The sequence below is a fragment of the Salvelinus sp. IW2-2015 genome, unplaced genomic scaffold (genome assembly GCF_002910315.2).
Source record: "Salvelinus sp. IW2-2015 unplaced genomic scaffold, ASM291031v2 Un_scaffold1034, whole genome shotgun sequence".
Classification (NCBI taxonomy): domain Eukaryota; kingdom Metazoa; phylum Chordata; class Actinopteri; order Salmoniformes; family Salmonidae; genus Salvelinus; species Salvelinus sp. IW2-2015.
The window spans coordinates 244,505-264,587 of record NW_019942696.1 but is presented as its reverse complement, the minus strand read 5'-3'; the positions used below and the strand labels follow the sequence as shown (position 1 = coordinate 264,587).

The 20,083-nt window shown below is 49.3% G+C and overlaps 1 pseudogene; it reads left to right on the top strand.

Moving 5' to 3' along the window:
- Positions 1–20,083, top strand: part of LOC112069509 (arginine-glutamic acid dipeptide repeats protein-like) — a 135,403-nt pseudogene that overhangs the window by 100,697 nt on the left and 14,623 nt on the right.

The window sequence follows — 20,083 nt, the reverse complement described above, 5'->3', positions numbered from 1 at the left end:
GTCGAGCATGTGAGGACTGTGGAGGGAACGGAGAGTCGAGCAAAGAGACTTGGTGGGGGACAGAAGAGGTCAGAGCATTGTGGACGACTGGAGGGAAAGAGTCGAGCAGTGCGGACTGTGGAGGGAACAGAGAGTCAGACTGAAGTTGGGAGGGACAAGGTCGAAGTGGACGGGAGGGAACAGAGATCAGACAGCGTGTGAGACTGTGGAGGAACAGAGATCAAGCAGACGTGCGGGAACAGAGAGCAGTGAGACTTGTGGAGGAACAGAAGAGTCAGGAGCCAGTGAGACTGTGGAGGAAACAGAGAGTCAGGCAGTGAGGACTGTGGAGGGAACAGAGAGTCAGCAGTGAGGACTGTGGAGGGAACAGAGAGTCAGAGCAGTGAGACTGTGGAGGGAACAGAGAGTCAGAGCATTGAGAGCACTGTGGATGGAACAAGAGAGTCAGAGGCAGTGAGAGACTGTGGAGGGAAACAGAAGTCAGAGCAATGAGACCTGTGGAGGGAACAGAGAGTCAGAGCAGTGAGACTGTGGAGGGAACAGAGAGTCAGAGCAGTGAGACTGTGGAGAAGAGGAACAGACTGAGGATCAGAGAGCAGTGAGAGACTGTGGAGGGAACGAGAGTCAGAGCAGTGAGAGACTGTGGAGGAACAGAGAGTCAGAGCAGTGAGAGACTGTGGGGGGAACAGAGAGTCAGAGCAGTGAGAGACTGAGAGGGAAGGAGTCAGAGACGAGTGGAGACTGTGAGGAGGGAGTCAGAGCAGTGAGACTGTGGGAGGAGACAGCAGCAGTGAGACTGGGGAGGGAGTAGAGCAGTGAGACTGGAGGAGAGAGTCAGAGCAGTGAGACTGTAGGAGGCATCAGAGCGTGATACTGAGAGGCGAGGGAGTCAGCAAGCAGTTGAGACTGAGGGAGGGATCAGAGCAGTGAGACTGATGGAGGGAGGGAGTCAGAGCAGTGAGACTGTGAGGGAGAGTCAGAGCAGTGAGCTGTGAGGGAGGGAGTCGAGCCAGTGAGACGTGAGGGAGGGAGTCAGAGCAGTGAGACTGAGAGGGAGGGAGTCAGAGCATGAGACTGTGAGGAAGAGGGAAGCAGCGTAGGATGAGATGCATTTGAGTTGTGTGATGATATGAGGCAAACCCTTTCCTTGATGGAAGATAATCCAACAGAGCAGAAATCTCTGCAGAGAAGCAGGCAGCATTTTAAAGGCCTTTATAATACCTAGCTTATGTTGTCACTTCAATTCTGATGATAGTTGACTGTAGCTGCAGTACTGTCTGCTCTGTAATGATTTACGGGGATATAAGGCTGGAATACATATTTCAACTATGTCATATCATATTATATCGTGTGTATGTATATATACAGTGGGGAGAACAAGTATTTGATACACTGCCGTTTGCAGTTTTCTACTTACAAAAGCATGTAGAGGTCTGTAATTTTTATCATAGGTAACACTTTCAACTTGTAGAGGAGAATCTAAAACACAAAATCCAGAAATCACATTGTATGATTTTAAATAATTAATTTGCATTTTATTGCATGACCTAAGTATTTGATCACCTACCAACCAGTAAGAATTCCGGCTCTCACAGACCTGTTAGTTTTCTTTAAGAAGCCTCCTGTTCTCCACTCATTACCTGTATTAACTGCACCTGTTTGAACTCGTTACCTGTATAAAAGACACCTGTCCAACACTCAATCAAACAGATTCCAACTCTCCACAATGGCCAAGACCAGAGAGCTGTGTAAGGAATCAGGGATAAAATTGTAGACCTGCACAAGGCTGGGATGGGCTACAGGACAATAGGCAAGCAGCTTGGTGAGAAGGAAACAACTGTTGGCGCAATTATTAGAAATGGAAGAAGTTCAAGATGACGGTCAATCACCCTCGGTCTGGGCTCCATGCAAGATTTCACCTCGTGGGGCATCAATGATCATGAGGAAGTGAGGGATCACCCCAGAACTACACGGCAGGACTGGTCAATGACCTGAAGAGAGCTGGGACACAGCTCTAAAGAAAACCATTAGTAACACACTACGCCGTCATGGATTAAATCCTGCAGCGCACGCAAGGTCCCCTGCTTAAGCCAGTGCATGTCCAGGCCTGTCTGAAGTTGCCAATGACCATCTGGATGATCCAGAGGAGGAATGGAGAAGGTATGTGGTCTGATGAGACAAATAGAGCTTTTGGTCTAACTCCACTCGCCGTGTTTGGAGGAAGAAGAAGTATGAGTACACCCCAAGAACCATCCCAACCGTGAAGCATGGAGGTGGAAACATCATTCTTTGGGGATGCTTTTCTGCAAAGGGGACAGGACGACTCACCGTTTGAGGGGAGGATGGATGGGGCATGTATGCAGAGATCTTGGCAACAACCTCCTTCCCTCAGTAAGAGCATTGAGATGGGTCGTGGCTGGGTCTTCCAGCATGACAACGACACGAAGCACACAGCCATGGAACTAAGGAGTGGCTCCGTAAGAAGCATCTCAAGGTCCTGAGTGGCCTAGCCAGTCTCCAGACCTGAACCAATAAAATCTTTGGAGGGAGCTGAAACTCCGTATGCCCAGCGACAGCCCCGAAACCTGAAGGATCTTGGAGAGAATCTGTAGGGAGGAGTGGGCCAAATCCCTGCTGCAGTGTGTGCAAACCTAGTCAAGAACTACAGGAAACGTATGATCTCTGTAATTGCAAACAAAGGTTTCTGTACCAAATATTAAGTTCTGCTTTTCTGATGTATCAATACTTATGTCATGCAATAAATGCAAATTAATACTTTAAAATCATACAATGTGATTTTCTGGATTTTTTGTTTTAGATTCCGTCTCTCATAGTTGAAGTGTACTATGATAAAAATTACAGACCTCTACATGCTTTGTAAGTAGGAAAACCTGAAAATCGGCAGTGTATCAATACTTGTTCTCCCCACTGTATGCACACACACTATATACATACACACACACTATATACATACATATATATACACACCACTCTCTATATTTAACAATATATATATAAATATATAACTACACACTACTATTTATATATATATATACTATAAATATATATATATATATATATATGCACACAGTAATTAATATGTATATAAACTCAGAAACTAAACTCTCTCACAGTCAACTGTGTTTATTTTCAGCATACTTAACATGTGTAATATTTGTATGAACATAACAAGATTCACAACTGAGACATAAATGAACAAGTTACACAGCCCGTTAAAACTGGTGGAACGTACACAGCCCCGTTACACCTGGTGGAACGCACAGCCCCGTTACACTGTGGAACCACACAGCACCCGTTACAACCTGGATGGAAGCCACACAGCCCGTTAAACCTGGTGGAACGCCACCAGAGCCCCGTTACAACCTGTGGAACGCCACAAGCCCGTTAAAACCTGGTGGAACGCCACAAGCCCGTTAAAACTGGTGGAACGCCACACGCCCCGTTAAACCTGGTGGAACGCCACACAGCCCGTTAAGACCTGGTGGACGCCACACCAGCCCCGTTACAACCTGGTGGAACGCCCACAGCCGTTACAACCTGGTGAACGCACCAGCCCGTTACACTGGTGAACGCCACACAGCCCCGCTAACCTGTGGAACGCCACACGCCCCGTTACAACCTGGGGGAACGCCACACAGCCCCGTTACAACCTGGTGGAACGCCACACAGCCCCGTTACAACCTGGTGGAACCAACCGTTACTGGGTAACGCCACACAGCCAAACCGTATTGACGAAACCCGAAACCTGATGGAACGCCCCACAGCCCCGTTAAAACCTGGGAAACGCCACACAGCCCCTGTAAACCATGTGTGGGAACGCCAACCACACCCCGTTACAACCTGGTGGACACCAGAGCCCGACACTTGAACGCCACCACCCGTTACAAACCTGCTGGACCCACACAGCCCGTTACAATCCTGCGCATGAACGCCACACAAGCCCCTGTACAACCTGTAGCGAACGCCACACAGCCCCGTTAACCGTGTAACACACACCGTACAGACTGGGAACGCCACACAGCCCCGTTTACAAACCTGGTGGAACGCCACACAAGCCCCTTTACAAACCTGGTGGAACGCCACACAGTCCCCGTTCTACAACCCTGGTGGAACCCACAGAGCCTAAACGTATGCTGAGCGACTAGTACTTTTTGAGACTGTTTCGTTAGATTATTAAAAAATAATCCGCTGTTAGATTAAATTTAAAATGCATTATGAAAATGTTGACCAATGCAATTATTTTAGAGCTTTTTAATGAAACTTCCAAGCCATAAATATGTGAACATTAATTTGCCAAAACGTGTGAAAATATTCAATGTCTGTGATGTCCACATGGGTGGACATCAGTAAGAAAAATTTGAAATTAATATGTAATAAAAATAATTTAAATTAATATTACATTATTCCTTGGAGCGTGCTTAAAGCTGCACATATGTACCATTATTATTGTCGATGTACCTGACGCAAAATCACATATAAAGCGTTCGAGATAGCTCCAAGATGCTGTTACAATATCATCGTCTCATGGAGACTCTCAGAAGTAATCCTCTCCTTCCTCCTAGTGCTGAGCGACTAGTACTTTTTGAGATTGTTTCAGTTTAGATTATTAAAAAATAATCCGTGTTAGATTAAATTAAATGCATTATGAAATGTTGACAATGCAATTATTTTAGAGCTTTTTAATGAAACTTCCAAGCCATAAATAGTGAACATTAATTTGCCAAAACGTTGAAAATATTCAATTGTTTCTGTGTGGTCCACATTGGGTGGACATCAGTAGAAAAATTTGAAATTAATATGTAAATAAATACATTAATATGTAAATAATTACATTTCATTCCTTGGAGCGGCTTAAAGCTGCAATATGTAACATTTTGGGCGACCTGACCAAATTCACATAGAAATTTGAATTACAGATCTGTCATTCTCATTGAAAGCAAGTCTAAGAAGCGGTATATATTTTTCTATATGTGCTATTTCTATGCTTCCTGTTCTTAAGTTTTGATTTTGTCTTTTACTTTCGGGTTTTGTACAACAGCTTCAAACAGCTGAAAATACAATATTTWTGGTGATGGAAAATATATTTCACAGCAGGTTTAGATGGTACAATYATTCTTTACACTATAGTTGCTTGTTTGGTCACATAGACGGAAAATATGCAAACTATTCGAATTTTAGCAACCAGGAAATGGAGGATTGATTTCTACACAGTGCATCTTTTAAAGTAATCTTCTCATCTCTGTTCAGGCAGTAGCAGCCAGCCAGACCATCTCATGTTGTCTCTGTTCTCCCCATACTGTACTGTCTGTAGTCATCCTATTTAGCTAGTCTGCCTAAACATGCTGCAGCGCTGTCGCTGACTAAACCATTTTACTACTTCTTCAGAGGTGATCAGGCATACTTTCACCAACTGTCTCTGTCCCTCTCGTTTTACCTGTTAACTCTCTGATCCGTCTATCCGAGCTGGGGGAAAAAAACAGCCAATGGATTATGGTCATTGTAGTTAATTGTTTAAATGTTTCTGCTTTGTGAACTAGGTTGAATATTTGCTTAATGAAACTACAACTCCCTTCAGCCCAGCGTTTCCACAACCTGTAGTTATTGACTTGATTTCGCTCATGAATTATTTGATTTCTCTTTAGAGAAACGGTGTGTTGGGCTCACAGGGGGGAAAAACGAACTAAATGGAATTGTAGTAATTGAACAGACATGGTCAACTACTAGAATGGTAGTTGGTAGTTGGGGGGGGGAACGAATGTCGGTTAATCGCTCAGCACAGAGAGTTGGGGGTTTCAGGGTTGGGTGGTGGTGGAGGAGAGTTGGGGGTTAGGGTGGGGGAGGAGAGTTGGGGGTTCAGGTGGGGGAGGAGGTTGGGGGTTCAGGGTGGGGGGGAGAGTTGGGGGTTCAGGGTGGGGGGAGTGAGGGTTCGGGGGTGGCGGAGAGTTGGGGTCGGGGGAGAGAGGACGAGAGCTGGGGGTTCAAGGGGTGGGAGAGAGGAAGACAGTGTTGGGGGTCAGGGAGAGGGAGAAGGTTGGGGAGAGTTGGGGGTTCAGGTGGGGAGAGAGAGGTTGGGAGAGTTTGGGGGTTAGGGTGGGGGACGAGAGAGAGTGGGGGATGATCAGGGGAGAAGGGAGAGAGGGAGGGAGGTTGGGGGTCAGGGTGGGGGGAGAGGTTGGGGGTTCAAGGGTGGGGGAGAGAAGGTTGGGTTCAGGGGAGAGGAGAGAGTGTTGGGTGGTTCAGGGAGAGGGAGAGCGAGAGTTTGGGGGTTAGGGAAGAGAGTCTGGGGGCTTTCAGGGAGAGGTTGGGGGTTCAGGGTGGGTGGAGAGAGAGGTTGGAGTTTTCAGGGTGGGGAGAGAGATTGGGGGTTCAGGGGCGAGAGATTGGGGGTTCAGGGTGGGCGGGGAGAGCGAGTTGGGGGTTCAGGGTGGGGGAGGGAGTTGGGGTTCTAGGGTGGGGGAGAGAGAGTTTGGGGGTTCAGGTGGGAGAGAGAGTTGGGGGTTCAGGGTGGGGGGGAAAGTTGGGGGGTTCCGGTGGTGGGGAGGAGTTTGGGGTTAAGGGTGGGGGAGAGAGAGTTGGGGGTTCAGGGGTGGGTAGAGAGCGAATTGGGGATTTAGTGGTGGGTAGGAAGAGTTGGGGGTTAGGGGTGGGGGAGAGAACCCAAGATAAATCCACAGGATCAGAATATAATGCCACATCACTTTTGTCTAATCAATGCAGTGTGTGTTGTGTGATGGTGTGTGTTGTATTGTGTGTGTGTAGTGTGTGTGTGCTAGGTGTGTGTGTGTGTAGTGTGTGTGGTGTGTGTGTGTGTGTGTCCATCAGTGTGTGTTGGATATCAGTGGTGTGTGTGTGTGTTATTCAGAGTGTGTGTGTTATTCAGAGTGTGTGTGTTATTCAGAGTGTGTGTGTTATTCAGAGTGTGTGTGTTATTCAGAGTGTGTGTATAATTCAGTGTGTGCAGTAGTTAATGCAGCAGAGTCCTCTGATCCATGTGTTAATGTCCTCACTCCGACATTGATTTCCGGCCGGTCCTTTTGTGCAACGGATTTATCCCTCGTTCTGACAGACACACACACTTAGCCTTTTACACACACACATACACACAGACATACACACACACAGACATACACACTTAGCCTTTTACACACACACATACACACGTACACATAGACATACACACACAGACATACACACACACACAAACTCGGAATAATACACACACACACACACACAGCCCAGGCTCTGAATGTTTGATTAAAGTTCAATTGACTCCTCCAGCGGCTGGGCGAGGAACCGTTTCAGGTCCTATTTGTAGCAGCAAAGCTTTCCCCTACATGTTCTTTTGTTCCCATTCAGCCGCTTGCCACCCAGGCAGCCCCAACAGCACTGCTCCTAATACCCCATCATTCAGCCAGCCAGCCAGACTGCCTCCCGCTCTCCTGGCCTCCCAGCCTCCCTGCCTAATCCTGCAACTGACAGACACAACCACAGCAGCAGCAGCAAAACTCACCCGGCTACTTGCAAAACCTGACATGGAGTCATGTACTCAGTGACCTGGAGCCGTCGTCTCCGTCCACTCCAAACCACTACGGTCTTTTCCTCGTTATGTGACGCAGTGGCTGTTAGATCATCTAATATCTAACTTGGATGTTAGTACATTAGGGAATTATTTACCATGTCTCAAATAAAACATATCGTTCTTGTTTTGACTAGTTAATTTTCTACAAAGTGATGCAATGTTTCCCCTAGGATTTAGTTAGTTTAGAGGCCCTCCTTTTGGCCACAGAGACAAAATGTTGCTGTTTTAATGCTCGTTTCCTGTAATTCTACACATTTTGTCACGTGGCAGAGAGAACTACAAGAAATTGGGAGAGTCATTGTGAATGTTAACGTGTGTGAGTACGCACTGTTTTCACCTGGTTCCTACGTGAGTACGATGCACAGTTCAGTGTTCCTGGTACTCTGGTTCCTGGTCCTCTCTCTCTGTCTCCGATACAGGGGTAGTTGCTAACCTTCTACGACTGCTATAAGTGTGTGTGTTCTGTGGTTCTGATGGTGTGTGTCTCTCTTGCCTTGCAGGGTGAGTTGATAACCTTCTACTACTACTGGAAGAAGACTCCTGAATTCAGCATGTCAGGGCCACTCGTAGACCACCGTCGCCAGCCTGTGTTCGAACGCATCAAGACACGCAGACCGCCTCCACCCCGTTCAGACATCCCGTCTAGACCCCCTCCTCAGAGGTTCTTGTAAGTGGTCATAACCCCCGTCAACATCCCTGTCTAGACCACCCTGCCACCCCGTCAACATCTGTCTAGACCACCCTCCACCGTCCAACATCCTGTTCTACGCCACCTCCACCCCCGTCAACACTCCTGTCTAGACACCCTCACCCGTCAACATGCTGTTAGACACCTCACCCCGTCAAACATCCTGTCCTAGACCACCCTCCACCCCGTCAATCCCTGTCTAGACCACCCCCACCCCGTCAACATCCGTCTAGACACCCTCCTCAGAGTTCTGTAAGTAGGATCACTAACCCTACGCCCAACCTCCACCCTATCAACAAGCCGCGTCCTCAGAGTTCTGTAGGTAGGATACAACCTCAACGCCCAAACCTCCCCTTCAACAGCCCCTCCTCAGAGTTCTGTAGGTAGGACACACCCTGGCCCAAACCTCCACCTATACAACCCCTCCTCAGAGTTCTTAGTAAGGATCCAACACCTACGCCCCAAACCTCCACTATCAACAACTCCTAGAGTTCTGTAAGTAGGATACTAACCCTACGCCCCAAACTCCACCCTATCACAACCCCCTCAGAGTTCTGTAAGTAGGGCACCAACCCTACGCCCCAAACCTCCACCCTATTCAACAGCCCCCTCCTCAGAGTTCTGTAGGTAGGACTACACCCTACGCCCAAACCTCCACCCTATCAACAACCCCCCTCAGGTTCTGTAAGTAGGAACCAACCTACGCCCCAAACCTCCACCCTATCAACAACCCCCTCCTCAGAGTTCTTGTAGGTGGATACTAACCCTACCCCAAACCTCCACCCTTCACACCCTCAGATCGTAGGTGGACACACCACGCCCCAAACTCCACCCGTCAACACCCCTCAGAGTTCTGAGGTAGGACACAACCCTACCCCCAAACCTCCACCCTATCACAACCCCTCCCAGAGTTCTTGTAATGTAGGACACCAAACTTTACGCGCCCAGAACCTCCACCCATCAACAGCCCCCTCTCAGAGTTTCTGTAGGTAAGACACCAACCTCACCAGCCCACAACTCCACCCTATCAACAACCCCTCCTCAGAGTTTCTGTAGGTAGGACACAAACCTACGCCCAAACCCTCACTATCAACAACCCCTCAGAGTTCTGTAGTAGGACACCAACCCTACGCCCAAACCTCCACCCTATCAACAACCCCTCAGAGTTCTGTAAGTAGGCACCACACCCTACGCCCAAACCATCCACCCCATCAACAGCCCCCTCCTCAGAGTTCTGTAAGTAGGACACAACCCTACGCCCAAACCTCCACCCTATCAACAACCCCTCATAGAGTTCTGTAAGTGGGCACCAACCTACGCCCAAACCTCCACCCTGTCAACAGCCCTCCTCAGAGTTCTGTAAGTAGATCCTACCCTACGCCCAAACCTCCACCCTATCAACAACCCCCCTCCAGAGTTCTGTAGGTAGGAACACCACCTACGCCCAAACCTCCACCTATCAACAGCCCCTCAGATTCTGTAGGTAGGACACAACCTACGCCCCAACCTCCACCCTATCACCACCACCTCAAGAGTTCTGTAAGTAGGGCACCAACCCTACGCCAAACTCCACCGCTGTCAACGCAGCCCTCCTCAGAGTTCTGTAGGTAGACACCAACCCTACGCCCCAAACCCCACCCTAATCAACACCCCCTCAGAGTTCTGTAAGTAGGATACCAACCCTACCGCCCAACCTCCACCCTATCAAACGCCCCCTCAGAGTTCTGTAGGTAGGACAGTTATGTTTGCCATGGATATAGAATTCTGAATGTCCAAGCCCTAACGAGCAGGCAAGGAAAGAACCACCGCTCTCACCAAGTCTCTTTCTGGTTACTCCTGATACATTTGACCTTTTTGATAAGGCTTGTAAAGCGACTCAAAATGGCAAGAACAGGATTGGCAACAACAACAAAAAATGATACTGTGTTAGAAGTTGAGCAATGGTTATCACAAGTAGTATGTTTGCATTTGATTGGTCGAGAAGGAAAAGAAACGCACACCTATTTAGGCGAGGTGCTGGCTAGCGGAGGTGAAAACGTGAAAATAAAGGAGAGCCGCACACTCTAGGGAGCTCAGATGCAAACATTTAATATCCAACGTTTCGACAGCCAAGCTGTCTTCAWCAGGGTCTGAATCAGCATTTGATTGGTGACACCAGTGAGATGTTTAGCTCAGTACTGTTGTCTTGGTAACAACGTGTGTTCTGTTCTCCTCCAGTGGACCTGAGTTCAGCCAGTGAAGACAGTGAGATGTTTAGCTCAGTACTGTTGGCTTGGTAACAACGTGTGTTCTGTTCTCCAGTGGACCTGAGTTCAGCCAGTGAAGATGACTTGGACAGTGAAGACAGTGAGCAGGAGCTGAAGGGTTACGCCTGCCGGCACTGTTTCACCACCAGTAAGATGATACACACACACACACACACACACACACACACACACACACACCGTCATATGGACCCGTTATCTTCATGATATTGTGTGTATGAATCCCACCTCCTACAGAGACGGGCTGACAACCCCTGTCTCTCTACCTCATAACCACAACGCACAGCTGGTTTATCTCCGGTCTCCCCTAACGCGGCTGGTTATCTCCGGTCTCCCCCTAACGCGGCTGGTTATCTCGGTCTCCCCCTAACGCGGCTGGTTATCTCCGGTCTCCCCCTGACGCGGCTGGTTATCTCCGGTCTCCCCTAACGCGGCTGGTTATCTCCGGTCTCCCCTGACGCGGCTGGTTATTCCGTTCCCCTAACGCGGCTGGTTATCTCCGGTCTCCCCCTAACGCGGCTGGTTATCTCGGTCTCCCCTGACGCGGCTGGTTATCTCCGGTCTCCCCCTAACGCGCGGTAATCTCGGTCTCCCCTGACAGGGCTGGTTATCTCCAGTCTGCCCTGACAGGGCTGGTTATCTCCGGTCTCCCCCTAACGCGGCTGGTTATCTCCGGTCTCCCCCTGACAGGCTGGGTATCTCCGGTCTCCCCTAACGCGGCTGGTTATCTCGGTCTCCCCCTACGCGGCTCGTTATCTCCGTCTCCCCCTAACGCGGCTGGTTATCTCCGGTCTCCCCTGACAGGAAGCTGTATCTCAATGACTAAAAATCATGTCCTGTCTCTCTGTCTCTGTCTCTCTCTGTCTCTCTCTCTGTCTCTCTCTCTGTCTCTCTCTCTGTCTCTCTCTCTTCTCTCTCTCTGTCTCTCTCTCTCTCTCTCTGTCTCTCTGTCTCTCTGTCTCTCTGTCTCACTGTCTCACTGTCCTCACTGTCTCACTGTCTCACTGTCTCTGTCTCACTGTCTCTCTCTCTTGTCTCTCTCCTCTGTCTCTCTGTCTCTCTCACTGTTCTCTCTCTCTCATCTGTCTCTCTCTGTCTCTCTCTCTCTGTCTCTCTCTGTCTCACTGTCTCTCTCTCTTCTGTCCTCTCTCTGTCTCTCTCTGTCTTTGTCTCTCTGTCTCTGTCTCTCTCTGTCTTTGTCTCTCGGTCTCTCTCTCTCGGTCTCTCTCTCTGTCTCTCTCTCTGTCTCTCTCTCTGTCTCTCTCTCTGTCTCTCTCTCTGTCTCTCTCAGCCTCTAAGGACTGGCACCACGGGGGCAGAGAGAACATCTTGTTGTGTACAGACTGTCGTATCCATTTAAGAAGTACGGAGAGTTGCCTCCCATCGACAAGCCCGTGGACCGCCTCCGTTCATGTTCAAACCCGTCAAAGAGGATGAGGATGGACTCAGCGGGAAACACAGCATGAAGACGACGCAACAGAGGATCGGTTATGTAGTACACACACACACTCGTCAAACACACCTTCGTCAACACACACACACACAACTCGTCAACACACACACACACACACAATTATCGTCAACACACACAACACACTCGTCATCAAGTAATTATTCTGTCTCCGTGTGTGTAGATGTCGACGTCCCGTAGTGGCCGGCAAGAAGCAGACAGCCAGTCCTGATGGACGAGCATCTCCAACCAATGAGGACCTGCGGTCTAGTGGCCGTACTCCCCCTCCGCAGCCTCCACAGACAGCACTGACAGCAAGACAGACCCATGAAGAAACCCAGCAAGGTAGTGTACACACACACACACACAGACACAACACACACAGACACACACACACACACACACACAGACACACAACACACACACACACACACAGACACAGCACACACACAGACACACACACACACACACACACACACACACACACACACACAGACACATCCCTCCAACATAGTTTTTACCCCGCCCTTTGGTTGGAGGCATCGGGAGGGCTTAGATGATGTAGGACACACACACACCCCAGACGGACGACGCTGCTATCACACCATTCTCCGCCCCCATTCGGGCACAATCCCCGTAGTGGTTCTGTCTTCACACAGATGGCACATTCGACAGATCAGAGTACACAAACCCACATACATACTCATTTCCCCTTTACTATATTGCATACCCATTTCTTGTTTTTTTTCACAGAGACATATATTACATTCTACACCTTTATTTTTTTTTACAGAGAGTAGAAGAGTAGTAGACACACCAACTATTTTTTTTTTTTTTCACACTGACAGGTTCAACATTCAGAAAGACAACATTTTTCCGCCTACTGTTTTGACTTTCCTAAGACATAACTTAACACCCACGTGTTTTCCTTTTTTTTTTCTTTTATTTTTTTTCCTTTTGTTCTCTTTCTCTATCCTCTAATAAGCCACTATATTCTACTAACCTCACCTATAGCACTTTCACATCATCCGACACATCCTATCTTTCGTTATCACCGAAAAAAGAACATAGACGCAGGATACATCACACAGCACGGTTGAAGTCGGAAGTTTCTCAAAATTTCACACCTGAGGTGGTGGATGTGTCTATGGTTGATAATACTCTTGGTTCTTTTTTTATTCAAACTCAGGCTCCTTTGGTTTCGGGTATGATGGGCTAGGTGTTAGTCTCTGTTAACAAAAAAGAGGCTTAGTGAGTTGGTTTCTTGGCATTAATGGTGTAGGGTTGTGCGGTCTGCACTAAGTCTAGTTGGTCTTGAACTAATTTCTTTTGACGTAGATCGCAGATGTTATGCTTCACTCCGTTTAGATTTGTTTACATGGTATTGTTGTCTGATCGATTATGGTCCATATGGGTTCATGAAGTCGCTACCATAGATCTCAATGTTGATCTGTGCCTTTAAAAACAGCCTTTGGGAAATTCCAGAAACATTGTATGTGCTTTAGGATAGCTTCTGATAGGTCCTCTTAATGAGAGTTTCATTGTGATGTCAATGTGGGTGAGGTGTATCGTGTGGAAATGGTATTTCTATAGGTTCAATGGTGTCTTCGTTTTGTAAACATGTCAAGTGGTCTCTTTTGGGTCGGTTGACATCATGGGAAAATGGGTCAAAGAGGAAATTCAGGGCAATGACCTGAGTAGACAAATATTTGTTGAGGTCCCATAAGTCCTGGCTCCTTTCCTGGTGGGAGCAATTTACCAAAAATAGTACTTCAAGTATAGGGTGAGTAGCCATGGTCTGGTCAGATTGCAGGCCTGATCGGATACCGTCGCAGTTTGGTGAAGGAGAATGCGTTGTCTGGTCTCCTAGAGATTGAAGGTTAGTCTGGTGGTGACAATTACTGTGCTGTGGTGATTCAGAAGTGGGTTCGCTTAGACGTCACCAGCAATAGCACTTTGAGAGGAGTGGATGGTGGCGTGGGTAGGGCTGTGTATGTGGGTATTCAGTCTGTATCTGGATGTTTCGGTCTGGCGGAGTGATGTAGACGCTGTCTCGGCTTATGTTAGGCTGTGGACATTAGTGTCAGGTCTGTGTGAGATGATGGGTGGCTGTGTCTGTTTGTGTGTTGTGTGTGTGCGCTGTGTGTGCTCTGATGTGGTGATAGTATGGTCGTTGTGATGTCACTGGTTGTGTTGTGAAATGTATGCTGTGCTGGTTGTGTGTAGTACCACCATAACAAGTTCGCATGAGGTCTTTCTTCCAGGGTGGGGTCTGGTGTTCTTGCGGTCAAAGGTCAAGCTGTCTTGTGGAGCGCACCTGGGCGTGAGACCAGGAGGGTGGGATCGGTGTACTACGTTTTGGAGACACAATTAGAGTTCCCTGCAGGTCCTCTCATGGTCTGGGATTGGAAGATGGCAATCGGTAAAACACATTAGAACTAGGTATACTGTGGCTGCTCATGCATTATGTTGACCAGGGTCTACGGATGGCGGTCGACTATCTTTGAGACGCGAAAAGGGGACAGGAGAGATGCAGACATTAATTTTGCTGATGAGAGGCTGTGTTGTAGTGTGGAGGTGTTGACGACTATAATGTTGCTCGGATGCTGGGTTGGCAGTTGCATCGGGTGGTGGTTGGTTGAACGAGGAGTTGTCGCATGTGTTGTTGTTGTGGGTTGGAGTGCATGAGTGCTGTGTGTCTAGGAAGACGATGGAGCTTGTGTGGCAGTGTCGTGTACTACACAATGAAAGGAATTCTACTTGGTGTGGGCGTGGGGTCTTTCATGCGATGTGGTTTTTTCCGCTGACGTCCAATGCGTCCAGTCCTCTTTGTTGGACGGGTTTTGAAACATGAACGGCGAGGCGGGTCCAGAATCGGATATCATGATGTGATATATTGAATGGAGGGCTAGTCGAAAGATCAGGGTAGAGAGCTCAAAGGTTGTAGTCTCAAGCGCTTGGTCACATATTTCTAAAAAGATGGGATATATTGTACAAATGGGAGCAATCTTGGTCACAAGAATATCTTACTGAGTGTGTTTGGGTATAAATGTGCTTAATCAAGGTCACAATGCCAAGGGCAAGCGCTGATGGTGCCGCAGAGTGTGCTGTACCGAATGCTCACAGAAGCCGAGGACTCAAGCCTAGTAGGAACTAAAGAATGTGAGGCAGAAGTGAACGACGAGAGTATGGAGGCAGAGGAGCGACTCGCAGAGAACGTGACGATCAGTATACACCGAGAGAGGCTCTGAGAGCCAGAAGGACACTGGGGAAGAAGAATAGAGAGTCACCCAAACTTGAATGTGAGGAGAGACGTGTGGAAAGGACTACGTAGAGAGCGCAGAATGTGAACCAGAGGAGATGAGTGAACAATGGTAATAGAACGACAGAATACTACCAAGGGGATAATCAAAAGATGTGAGTGAGATGAGATAAACTCGTCAGACGAGGGAGACAGATGGGAATCCGATGATGCAAGGAAATAAAAAGAGATGAAGAGAGATAAAGATTCTGCACCTCTACTATGTTCTACATGTGTGAGCACCTTGGACAAGTTCGCGATGATTTCAGAAAGAATTAAAGTAGGTGAAGGAGTACCTAGTGTGAGGCGCACATGTAAGAGAGGCAGACAGTGGACTGAAGAGACGAGATAGTGGTTACATGAGGAATTGTAATCAGGTAAGAGAAATGATGTGAAAAGAGAGAGTTGAGACGATTTTAAATTATTGTGGCATAGAGAGTGATGGTACAGACTTCACGCAACGTTCTGAATGGGTCCACAACACACACACACACCACTGGTATATGCATGCATCGGAGGGCACATTAACGCTGTTATAGGTGTTGTTACAGAAGATCTTATGACCAGGTGTAAATTGGGAAAGGGCTGATATAGGGAAGGAACAATAAGTGTATGAACTGTAGGGGATTGTATTGATTGATAGGGAATTGCTCAGAGAAGGAAAGGTATCAAGGAGCGAGATGCTCCTAGAAGTGCACAGGGAGGAGGTCAAACGACGAGAGAGAGGAAGGGAGGAGAGGAGGGAAGCAACGAGGGACACGGCACCAGACAGGAGAGCGCACGGAAAAGAGTAGAAGAGACAGGTGACTTAAGGTAACATCTGGAGATACGCAGTAGCTAGCTTCTTGGGAGAAGTGCAGTAGTCGTAATGAGGAAGATAGGTAAGATGTCTAGTGAGAAGAGGTAGTGCGACTGATTCTCGAGAATAGATGATCTAACAGGTCTGGAGTCATACATGGCTTGTAATTATTTGGTAGTATAGTGTCTATCTGAGATGTCTGGCGCGTTGAGGCATGTCTATCCTCTGTGTAAGTTAGTGTGGTAGATGTCCTGGGGAATGTATGGTGCTGATGTATTCTGCGAGTACGTGTCCTGACGTTGCTCTAGGGGGTGTGGGACCGTGTATTCTGGAATAGGTCTCATGATGTCTGGGGTTGGGACTGTGATTGGGTCTCGGAATAGTGTCTACTGTCTGGGGTTGGCTGTATTCTGGAATAGTGTCTAATGTCTGGAGTTGGGCTGTATTCTGGAATGAGTGTGATCTAACTGTCTGGGGTTGGGCTGTGTGTACGTGGAATGTGTCTACATGTACTGGGGATTGGGCCTTATTCTCTGGAATAGTGAAGTTGTTCTAAGGTGGGTGGGGCGATCGCGAGTTATTTAGAACTGACTACAACAGGCAGGGCCTGTATCACAAATGGGCAAGCGAAGAGATGATAAAGCACTCCTATAGCGGGGAGATAACAGCCTGCTTGAGATTATGTATTAAGGTGGCTTATACAGAAACGTTGTTGTGATGATCCTCGGAGTTACCTGGACATATTATTCTCACGCAAAAGTGCTGAGAGGCAGATGTGTCGTTCATGATGTAAATCATACATGGGTGGGTCAAGCACTTGGCGTTAACGGACTGCTAACACGCCTCTGGTTCTAGTGGGCGAAGCAAGCGGGAGGTGGGATTAGCACTGGATGTCACGGCGACTCTGCGCGTCAGAAGAAGTGGCGGGAGAGAGGTGCAAGTAAAGCCGCGAGAGCTCCAGACGGGCATAGCGTCAACGAGGAGTGTAGCAGTGACGCTAAGAATTGACCAGGACACGCCGCAGCTCCTCGCCTCGGTCGGGGGACAGTTCCGGACCAGAGCCTAAGCCCGAGGGCCGCCGTTAGGGGGAGACGCGGCAGGAAGATAAGTCAGCACGGTCGGTACTTCAGGCGGGCGAGCGACCAGGGGAGATCAAAGACCAATAGGTCGCTGGTTCGGTTCGGACGCGGGGCCGGGAGGATACCAGAGCTGCCCGAGGGAGGAAGGGAGTAAGCGGAGCACGGCGTGAGAGAGTCGAGGGGGGGGGAGCTGGAGATAACCACTCCGAGCTCTAGCGGGAGGGGAGGACCCGGAAGATACACTAGCGGCGTTTGCTACGCGGGAGACGGAGTGTGATTGATCAACGCCAGCCAAGCGCGTTTAACGGGGGAAGTTACCGGGAGATCGCAGCACGCATCGCTCGCGCGCTCTCGTGGTCCATCACTGAGGTAGGAGAGCCAGGGGCTTGTTCGACCACTGTTTTTGAGAGGAGGTTGAGGCATTCATACAACAATATATGAAGATACGGGTCCATAATGCCGGGTGTGTGTGTGTGTGTTGGTTGTCGTGTTGTCATCTAACTGTGTGGTGAGAAACACCGCTCACGTGCCTCGCCCAGTCGACTGGCTGCTACCACACGGTTCCGCTCATGCCTTGCTCACTGGTTCTTCACTGTACCACACTAGTACTTTCAGAGACTTGGCACTGTAGACTCCAGGTACCCTGGAGAGACGATAACCTACTGGTGCTGAACATGGCTGAGACCCAACGTACCTCCGACTATACGTTACTGAGCTACTGAGGGGCAGATGACGACCTCACTCTCCAACCCAGGAGGGTCCCTACCCATATGTCCTGAACTTCTCGCGCTAGGCAGATGGGATGTCTCAGGCTTGCACACCCAGGCTGCCAGGTCTGTACACCCAGAGCAGCTTGGCAGTAGGCTCAGAATGACCGTTCGACGATTATTAAATGTTTGCCCTTAGAACTCATCGCTGAGCTCCGCCTAGACGATCCAGTTCAGCATGGCCCTATCTTGCCTCTACTATCTCTCAGTACTGAGCCGTTCATTTTCAACTCCTCCCATCTCCCCTTACCTTACGCTAGCCAGCACCTCGCCTAAAATTAGTGTGGCGTTTTCTTTTCCTTCTCGACCAATTCATCAAATGCAAACATATCTAACTTGTTGATACCATTGTATCAAAGTCTAACACAGTATCATTTTGTTTGTTGTCTGTCAACCTCATGCCAATCCTGTTCCCATTCCCGCCATTTCATAATGAGTCGCTTTCACACACGTCAAGTCGCGCGCTTCACCTCAGATACTACAAGGCGCCTCAACATGTGCTAGGCAGTCTCACCAATAAAACGGAGGTACCTTTGAGTGCGAGCGGTGGTTTTCTTTCCTTGCCTGCTCGTTAGGGCTTGGACATTCAGAGCAGTATCTGCACTGATTCCATGGCTCACACGAGGTCAAACTAGTCCGCTACCCCCCAGCTGTACTCAAGCAACTCTGGAGGGTGCGTTCCATGGGGATAGAGAGGTCGTGGAGGATAGTTCGAGCGCGCGCGTGAGCGGGTCTGGTAAATCCTACTGCACAGGACTCTGGGAGGGGGTTGTTGATAGGGTGGAGGTTTGGGCGTAGGGCTTTTGGCTGTCCTACTAACAGAACTCTGAGGAAGGGGGCGCTGTATGTGACGGTGGAGGTTTGGGCGGGTAGGGTGTTGGTACCTACTTACAGAAACTGCTGAGGGGGTTGTTTGATATAGGAGGTGGAGGTTTGGGGCGTAGGCGTTGGTGTCTACCTACAGAACTCCTCTCCTCTTTTGCTCTTCCCTCCTTCCTTCTCTCCGTCTCTCTTCTTTTCTCCCTCTCTCTCTGCTCCCCTTCGCCTCCCTCTCTCCTCTCGCTCTTCCCCTTTTTCTCTCTCCATCCCCTCCTTCTTAACTTCTCTTCCCTCTCGCCTCCCTTTTCTCGTCTTCTCCCTTCTCCCACTGCCCTTCTCCTCTTGCTTAGTCCCTTTGTTTCTTCTCCTCCTCTCCCTCTCCTTCTCCTCTGCTTTCCTTGCCTTCTTCTTTCTTCTCTCTCTTCCTCCTTCTCCTTTCTTTCTCTTTTCCTCTTTTCTATTTTTTTCTCTTCTTTTCCCTCCCCCCCCCACCCCCGCCCCTCCCTCCTACCTCGACTGCTCTCTCTCCCCCCCATGTCCTCGCCTCCACCTCCCCCGGCCTTCACTGCCCCTCCACCCTCGCGCCAGTTTTTTTTTTTTTTTATATTTGTCTCTCCCTGCCTCCTGCTCTTCTCTCCCCCGCTCTCCCGCCCCGTTCTCCCTCTTCTTTTTCTCAACACCCTCCCGCCACATCGTCCCCCGCCCCTCCACCCGTTCCTCCTTCCCTCCGCGCCGGCGCCTCCTAGTCCCCTGAACCCTGCCCTTCATGTCCATCCGCCCCAACATACATGCCCCTCTCTTCTCTTCTCCTCTTCAGCTTCTCCTCTCATGTCCCGCTCTCCTTCCCCTCAAACACCTCCCCAACTCCTCTCACTATGCCAATTCCCTTGACCTCAGTCTCACAACACGGCCGTCCTGTACCCTCAAACCTACAGTACCTCCAACCACTACCATAATAGAGACTCACAGCGCCCCTTCCCAAGATTTGCCCTCGTCCACCTTCCTTGCTCCTGTCCTCAGCACTCTTCTCGCTTCTTCTCCTCCCGTCCTTGCTTCTCCTCTTTCCTCCCTCCTCTCGGCTCGCCCTCTCTTCCCCCCTCTCTCCCCCTCCCTTCCCTCCCCTGCTCTCTCTCCCTCTCTCCACCTTCTCCTCTCTCTTCCTCACCTACTATCTCCCCGCTCCCTCCCCCCGTTCGCTCCCATCTCCTCTCTCTCCTTCTTCTTCTACTCCTGCGTTCGCCGCCCTCGTCTTCCCCATCCACCCGCTCTCAACCTCCCTCCCTGCTCCACCCCACCACCTCCTCCGTGCCCATCCC